This window comes from Epinephelus lanceolatus, chromosome 20 (assembly GCF_041903045.1).
Source record: "Epinephelus lanceolatus isolate andai-2023 chromosome 20, ASM4190304v1, whole genome shotgun sequence".
NCBI classification, from domain to species: Eukaryota; Metazoa; Chordata; class Actinopteri; order Perciformes; family Serranidae; genus Epinephelus; species Epinephelus lanceolatus.
Genome location: NC_135753.1, coordinates 19,891,747 through 19,899,297, shown reverse-complemented (window position 1 = coordinate 19,899,297; position 7,551 = coordinate 19,891,747). Strand labels below are relative to the sequence as shown.

The window sequence follows — 7,551 nt, the reverse complement described above, 5'->3', positions numbered from 1 at the left end:
ACTTAAACCAGTGAAAACACTGAAGGACTGAGCATTGGCCAGGGTCCGACAACAACACAGTTGTGCTCCATTGACTCTAATGCAATTTCCTTCATTTTCAGGCTGATTTTGTGGATTTGGAGCTGAAGATATAGCCTACTGAATGTATACGCATGCTGCTTTTGATTTTTAATGATAACAGTGAAAAAAAGGCCGACCCTGCTGTACAGGAACCAGTGAAGGGAAGCATGCAAACAGCACAGGGGCGAAGCCAGACACCGTTCATCTGCACACACTGTGATGCCACACAGCTGGTTCAATATAAGCAAAGTTTCCCTTTATATTCATTGTCTTGTGTGGTGATCAGCAGTGATGTGGTGGTTCACTTTTACACTGTGATCTGTAGCCTATAGTTCGGCTTTAGCTTCTAACTATCTTTGTCTTTTTAACCTGTTGTTGCTGCTGAGTCAGTTTGACATCCTGGATATATCCTTCAAACACAGACTGTAGACCCCTCTGTCTGCTTCTCTCTGGAATCACTGTTTTATTTTTCCAAAATTATGATAACATTTCTTCAGAGAGTGTAGATAGTTACAGTGTGGGCTCCATGCTTACTCTGACAGCTTGTTGGACCATCACAAAGGGGCGGGGCTTAGCGAAAGGTCAATTTAAATACCTCTTGTACCTTGTTTGATTTATTTTGTGCGAAAACAACTGAACTAATTTACCGAGCTCTGAACTGATCTGAGGAGTTTCAAGGGATAAAAATTCCTGTGAGTGTGTGTCATAAGAGATGGATTTGAGTTTTGAAAGAGTAGTGAGGTAGAAGGGTTGCTTTCCCAGCAATGCCTTAAAAACAAAAAGGAGGCAATGTTTTTCCCTTCTAACAGTAAGAGAACACAATCCACATTCTGATACAGTTCAGTGGTGAGTTCTAAAACCATCCCCAGTAATAAACAGAGAGAACTGTTGTCGACTGTATCAAGTGATTTTACTGTGGATTGAGCTGCATGTATATTTAAAATATCACCATAATCTAAGACTGACGTTACAGTAGATTGAATGATTGTCCTTTTATTTTCTAAAGAGTAGCATGACCGACATCTGATACAGATTATTCTAAGGTAAGGAAAACACAACGATTCTCAGTTTCAGGTGATTAAATACACTAAGGAAAACACTTATTATCTTATATTCCATTTCTGCCAATATATCCCCCTACATCCCAACCAATGGACCTTTAAACAGAAACCCATCCAATCTATACCTGCTGCCTAAGCTGATTAAACGTAAAAGTAATGTGTTCATTAAACCTTATTGGATTACATCTTTAATGAGTTAAGCAATGTTCTAATTGAAAAGACCTGGGATCAATATGGTCTAATCCTCCTATTGACTTTGCTGTGAATGGTCGGAAACTGAAATATCGGTCTCCTCTACACCTTTTCAGCTTGCAAGCATCGTATGTAATTAAGGTAAATACTTTCTTAAATGTTAATATACTTTTACACATATGGACCGATAATTTTAAGCATTCTCTGTGTCACAGTATAGAACATTTTATGTTGCAATAATATATATTGTGATTTAGAGTGAGGTGTAAATGGTTTTCTCTCTGGAATTTCAACTGAGAAAATGTATTTTTAGATATCATAACCAGATGGGAATGTTTGTTTTTGGTCAATCCAATTAATTCAATAGGCTACCTGAAAAGTTAATATGATCATCCCATTGACACTAAATGTCAAATTTATTGACTTACTGCAACATAGACTTCATTTACCACACTCTAAAAAGATATTCATGGTATTAATGGATAATGCATAAAATAAACAAGTTTTTCAGCACAATTTTTTTTGTTGTTTGTTACATTAACATGTTTTGTCAGTTGACAACTTACTTTAAAAAGTTGGTCAAAATTTAAAACCTTTTTGAGTTGGATGGAATTAAAATAAATAAGTTAGAATACCTTACATTAACTAACTTGACCACTTAATATCAACACAACTTTTGGATAAAAATTAAGTTGGTTTAACTTAATTGAGCTTTTTGAGGTCAAAACAAATAAGTTGGTTGTACTGAGCTAACTGACTTTGTCAGATTATATAAGACTGACTCAATACTGTCAGAGTTCAAACTACTTAAAAAGATGCATGCAGGGTGTTACCGTCACTTTTTTAAGTTGAACCAGTGAATCATTTTTTAAAGTGCATACTGTAGATATTGTGCCTCAGTATAAACTGTAGAAAGAAACTTCTTGATGGTTGACACATTTCTCTTATCTCATGGTGTATATATGCTCATATCTCTTGACCCGTGTCTATTTCACACCTGGTCACATGATTGTAAGTCTTGTACCATCTATTTATTAGGACATGTTGCTATGAGATTCAGAATCTTGTTTTAGTTTCTTTCCCAAACAGGCATTTAGAATACTTAACTGTCTCAATAGCCACAATTATCACAGCAATACGCTGCTGATAGCCTCACATAGGGGAAATACTACTCTCTATTAAAAGATGGTGCTGTTTTCTTTAATAAAGATTGATCTGCGGTAGGGGATACAGGCGAGCGAAGACAAATATTACAACACTGCTCACTGAAACACAGTACGTGCAGATTTTTTATTGCAAAAGATGAATTGTAACACTTCTAATTGAAATAATACACTGACTTTCTTACGGATATACACTTGGACTCGTCTCTGCGCGGCGTAGAAATAAACACACCTGCACACGTAATCCATCTTTGACGGGTGAGTTGCACCAGTAATACTCTGGAAAGTGTTGAATCTGTATTTCTTCCAAACTTCTTGTAGAGCCTAGACTCCTTCTGACATGCTGGTTATTTGAAAAGCATTACTTACTGATGGCAGTAATACTGATTGATGAAGGTGAGTTTCCACATGAGGCTTTTGTCAGATACTTGGAGTGCGCCAAACCGCAGATGGATACCATGTGGGTCTTCATTATACCTGAAGGAAACCGCGCATTTTATTTTCAAAGCAGCCTCCTCTATACTCACACTCTATTTCTCTTTATCTGTAGTGATTTATCGCATAAACACAATCTGTATTTCATATTTTGAGACTATGCAAGTATCACATGGAAAGGTGTGAGTGAGGGTCACACCTCCGGAGTTTAAAACACCAAATCTGATGGTAATATGACACACAAGCATGTCCTAAACAGACGTCACGGTTAATAGGTTCTCAGAAAACTGTCCGTCATGTTTATTTAATCACTCCTGATGGGCTATGGGTGATGTGAGCAGATATTGGTCTCAGAGCTAGAGAGTGAAAATCAGGTTAGCTCTTACACTGAATGTGGAGGTGGCCTGCAAATCTGGCCCCTGTTCCATTTCCCCTGGCTGCATTACCCACTTCTAACAAAGTTACAGCACACTTCTCATTTTTCATTGGATTAAAAGGGCCATATAGATTTGGACATGAGACACTGTGGTACATCAATCCCCAAGTGCATCTGCCCTACTGTTCAGATCATCACACACACACACCTTTCTCTTTCACACACGCTTTCTCACTCATATCATATCAGGGTTTAGATTGTCGTCGACCTCCCTTGTGACAGACGTTGCTCATTAGCCTTTTGCCCCCGTCGCCTGCTTAATTACATCACAAAAAGGACAACAGCGCTAATAATGATCATTTACAATGAGTCAGACCCATTGAAAGCCATAACAAGGCAGAGAGTGGAAGGCCACAGATAACTGCTTCAATTAACGGGAAAAAAAGTATTGTTTTTGTCTGGAGTTTGGCTGAGTATTGCCGATCGTCTGGCATAAAAAAAAGCAACCCGATTAAACACTGACTCAACACAACAGGATGGACATGAACGTGAAATGAGTTATGATTTCCATCATGATGTGTTATTAATTTCTGTAGTCCCAGCTCTGGGTCATTCCCTTTTATACAGATGGTAGAAAGCCAACTTGTTTTTTCTTTGGGACTTACATATGTTTCTCTTTGTCTTCCAGTTCCAGCCAGTAATTTTTAACTTCCCCAAGGGCTAGTTTCATAACAACATCTTGATCCACTGAGTTTCAGTCAAGTTTTCAAGACATATTTTTCAGCCATTTCACACCATTATATAATTCTTTGTTTGACGAATAGTCACTCGTTGTCATTATTCATGATGTGCTTTGTTCAGAGTCGACCTGTTGGACTGAAACAAGAGCTCATCAGTTCAATAAATATGTGTGTAAACTATAGAGTCAAAAAAAAATCTATCAAACTCCATTACCGTCATATTCACATTTTCCAGAACACCAAAACTCGATGGATTCACTACATTTAAACAAATTCAAAACAACTCTGTTATTCTTCCTCTCATGGGCCATTTCCTCTGCTGTACATCTGTTTCATATTATGTATAGTATAAATTACACTCCCCAGGGCAAAGTTCTTTGACAGAACCCTCAATAATTGTGTTCGAGTGACATTTGAGGGACATCTTCCCATTTTCCTCTCAGCAACTGACGCTGAGGTTTTAGGATCTCTGCGTTAAGTCAAGGACATACACTACGTAAAAGAAACTGTTTTCACTCCCCAGTAAAGTCGAGCTCCCTGGCTGCTAGTTTGCAAGGTCCAGCCTGTTTGATGGAACCAGTTTCCCATGCTTGTTTCCCATGTAGATTGTGCAACATAATTTGTTCAAAGGAAAAGCAGGGGTCTGGAGATGTACTTCTCGTGCTTCCAACGGACTGCATGACAAAGTGTCGATTGCAGAGAAGAAAAAGAAATTCAAGATGATGATCATGACTCATTTACAAGATCCTGACGGGTTTGTGCTGGTCTGTAAACATGAGAAAGGTCACTATGGGCAGTTGTACACATTGTACGCATTTTGGAGTGGGGAAAAGCAGCCCAACTGCCAGAACAAATGTTGGCATTGTACAGTTTCTGCAAACCACCATTTGTACATTTCATATGTAGTATTTTATGTTGTGACAACACTATGGTTAACCTGTGGTTGGGTTTAGGCACAAAAACCACTTGGTTAGGGTTAGGAAAACATCATGTATTGGCTTTAAATACCTGTTTCTGTAGCAACAAAAACGGCTGGACATGTCCCGAACTCTTGTTAAAAAACCCAACGTATTGTTGGTCTTGAACAGCGGTCTGCTGCTGTCTGCTGCCTGGCAGCCAAATAGCCTCGCTGTCTCATCATCCACCATCCCCTCTGCCTGGTGGTGTGAAGCTCAGCTCATATACATGTAATCTGAACTACGTCATACATATGAAACATAAATGTAACATCTGTGGTTTGCCTAGACATACAGTGCCAACATTTTATTCCGGTGCTTGGGCTGCATAAGGACAATCTGAGTGTACAGTATAATCTTGACTAGAGACGAGTGTAATTTGAAAATGTCAGATACTTTAAATGTGTGTGATCCAGAGTCTTTTGAGACGTTAAGGGTTTGTGTCCTCTTATACATTCAAAACTTGACGTAACTCTGAGGAAGACATGAACTAAGGGTAGGGATCGAGGAGGGAGATAAAGAGATAATTACATAAGGACTTGATTGATTGATTTCTTTTTAAATTGTGTGTCATGCACACTTACATGTGCCAAACCCTCATGGGTTTACAAGACACCATGACAGTAACGTTGCTGTAACAATCCATATTATATGTTATCAGTCCAGAAACAGAATACACTGCCTTTTAGCCGATGCCTGGCGAAGAAATTCAGCCAAAGAAAAGGTTCCCTTCTGAAACAAAACTCACATTTTTCATGATCATCCAACCAAAAGAAATCAGGAGGAAATTGAGGAATGAAGGAGTTGAGGAAGGAATTAAGGTATTAAGGAAGAAATTATGAAAGGGAGAAGTATTGACATTAAATAAGGATGGAGATAAAGAGTTAAGCAGTTAAGTAGGAAATGAATCAAGGAAAGAGGGGATTCAAGTCAAGTTTCTTTTATGACCACATGTCTAGGCTGATGAAATTAATCTGGACTGGCTGTGACAGGACACCACATACAAGGAATCAAGGAAAAAGATCAAGGAAATGTAACTATAATTACTGCACACATTATATTTTTGGGTTATTTTTATAACATTAGTTACAGTGATATTTATTAATGGTACATTATTTATATTTAAGTAATAATAGATTCAGAATTTTGAGTAACTGGTAAATTATAATTTCATTGTCATCTATAGCACTTTGTTTATTGTTTCATTTGTATTTTCATGTGTGGTGTTAAAGTGGAGTTATTGTGTTCCCTTGGTTATGAGGTTGGTTGAATTGGTTCCTACCTGCCCTTGTTTTGTGGGGACAGGTATGAGTGATACACAAGCGAGGGAGAGTTGGCGTTTCTCAATACCAAGTATGCCAAGTTCGGACTTACGTACTTGGGAGTTCGGACTTGGCAAGTTTGACTCGGGAGTACAAACTCCAAAGGACAGCTGCCATTGCCACTGGTCTGTGAGAAATGCATTCTGTGATACCTGGCTGCCAAAATTTGGACTGTACTTGGCTGGATGCAGACTTTGAATTGAAACAGTACTTGGGCTGTGACTGGTGACATTTCACAAGTCCGCAAGAACACAAGTACAGGCAGGAACGCAGATTGAGAAACGCCTACGAGTGCCTCGTGCTTAACAGTGTAAAGAAGTTGCTGTACCCCGTAAGTTGGGCTGTGTTCTTGCCGTGTTTAAAAATTAAATGAAAAGGAAGAACAAATGTTGTAGCCTGGAAGAACTGGGGAACACCAACAATCAAGAAAAGAGGGTTACAGAAAGAAGAAATTAGGGAGAAATTGAGGAAGGAATTGTGTGCAGTCCAGTCTCTATTAATTATCCTCCTCTGCCTTTTTATTCTGTCTCCATTACATTGATATTATATTGTCAAAAAGGGTCACACGCGGTGATTAATTGGCTGTTCCACCACACTGAATCAGTCCAGATAACATACATTATTGTGCTATTTCGGGGTTGCGTTTTCATGGCTTGGCTAAATATTTAAAAGGCACTGTCAAACACTACAATACCATACCTTAGCTGTGATGTATATCATATAGCACTGGGAGGACCATCTGCTCAGACCATGCACACAATAATAAAGAGGACCCTGTTTACGTCATCTGAAAGCCTTTAAAGTCAGGCACATGAAAGGGCCTTACTGTACCATTCCTCACAAGCTTTACATCCATTAAGCCCACTCATCTGGAGCCCACTGACACACGGAGAGACAAAGGCGTCACCAGGCAGGTCGTTAACTCTGCGTAACCAGGCTGTGCTGATGTCACAGCAGAGGATGTATACTCACCGACACAAGAACGCTGTTCCTGAAGAGAGCGGGTTGATAGGTAGTAGGGCAGTAGATCACTTCCAGTCACAGCTGGCACCCTTGTACTGATAAGATTTGTAATTTTCCATAATCTGCACAATGTGCCTAGTTTTATCTGTGTGTCTGGTATTTTCCTGCCACTATGAGTCAAGATATAACTTCATGCTGCGATGTCTTTCCTTTCCATGAGAGGGGGATTTGAAACATACAGCTTATCTAACTTGAGAAAACATATTTTCATTTTATATACATG

At 38.9% G+C, this 7,551-nt stretch overlaps 1 protein-coding gene across 1 annotated transcript in view; it reads left to right on the top strand.

Annotated features, from left to right (window-relative positions):
* Positions 1 to 1,404: 1,404 nt before the first annotated feature.
* LOC117264408 (phospholipid scramblase 1) overlaps positions 1,405 to 7,551 on the top strand; it is a 222,704-nt gene continuing 216,557 nt past the window's right edge. Inside the window, exon 1 of the mRNA XM_078162436.1 lies at positions 1,405 to 1,408. The gene's annotated coding sequence lies outside the window, so the exon portion shown is untranslated. The remainder of the gene's footprint in view (positions 1,409 to 7,551) is intronic.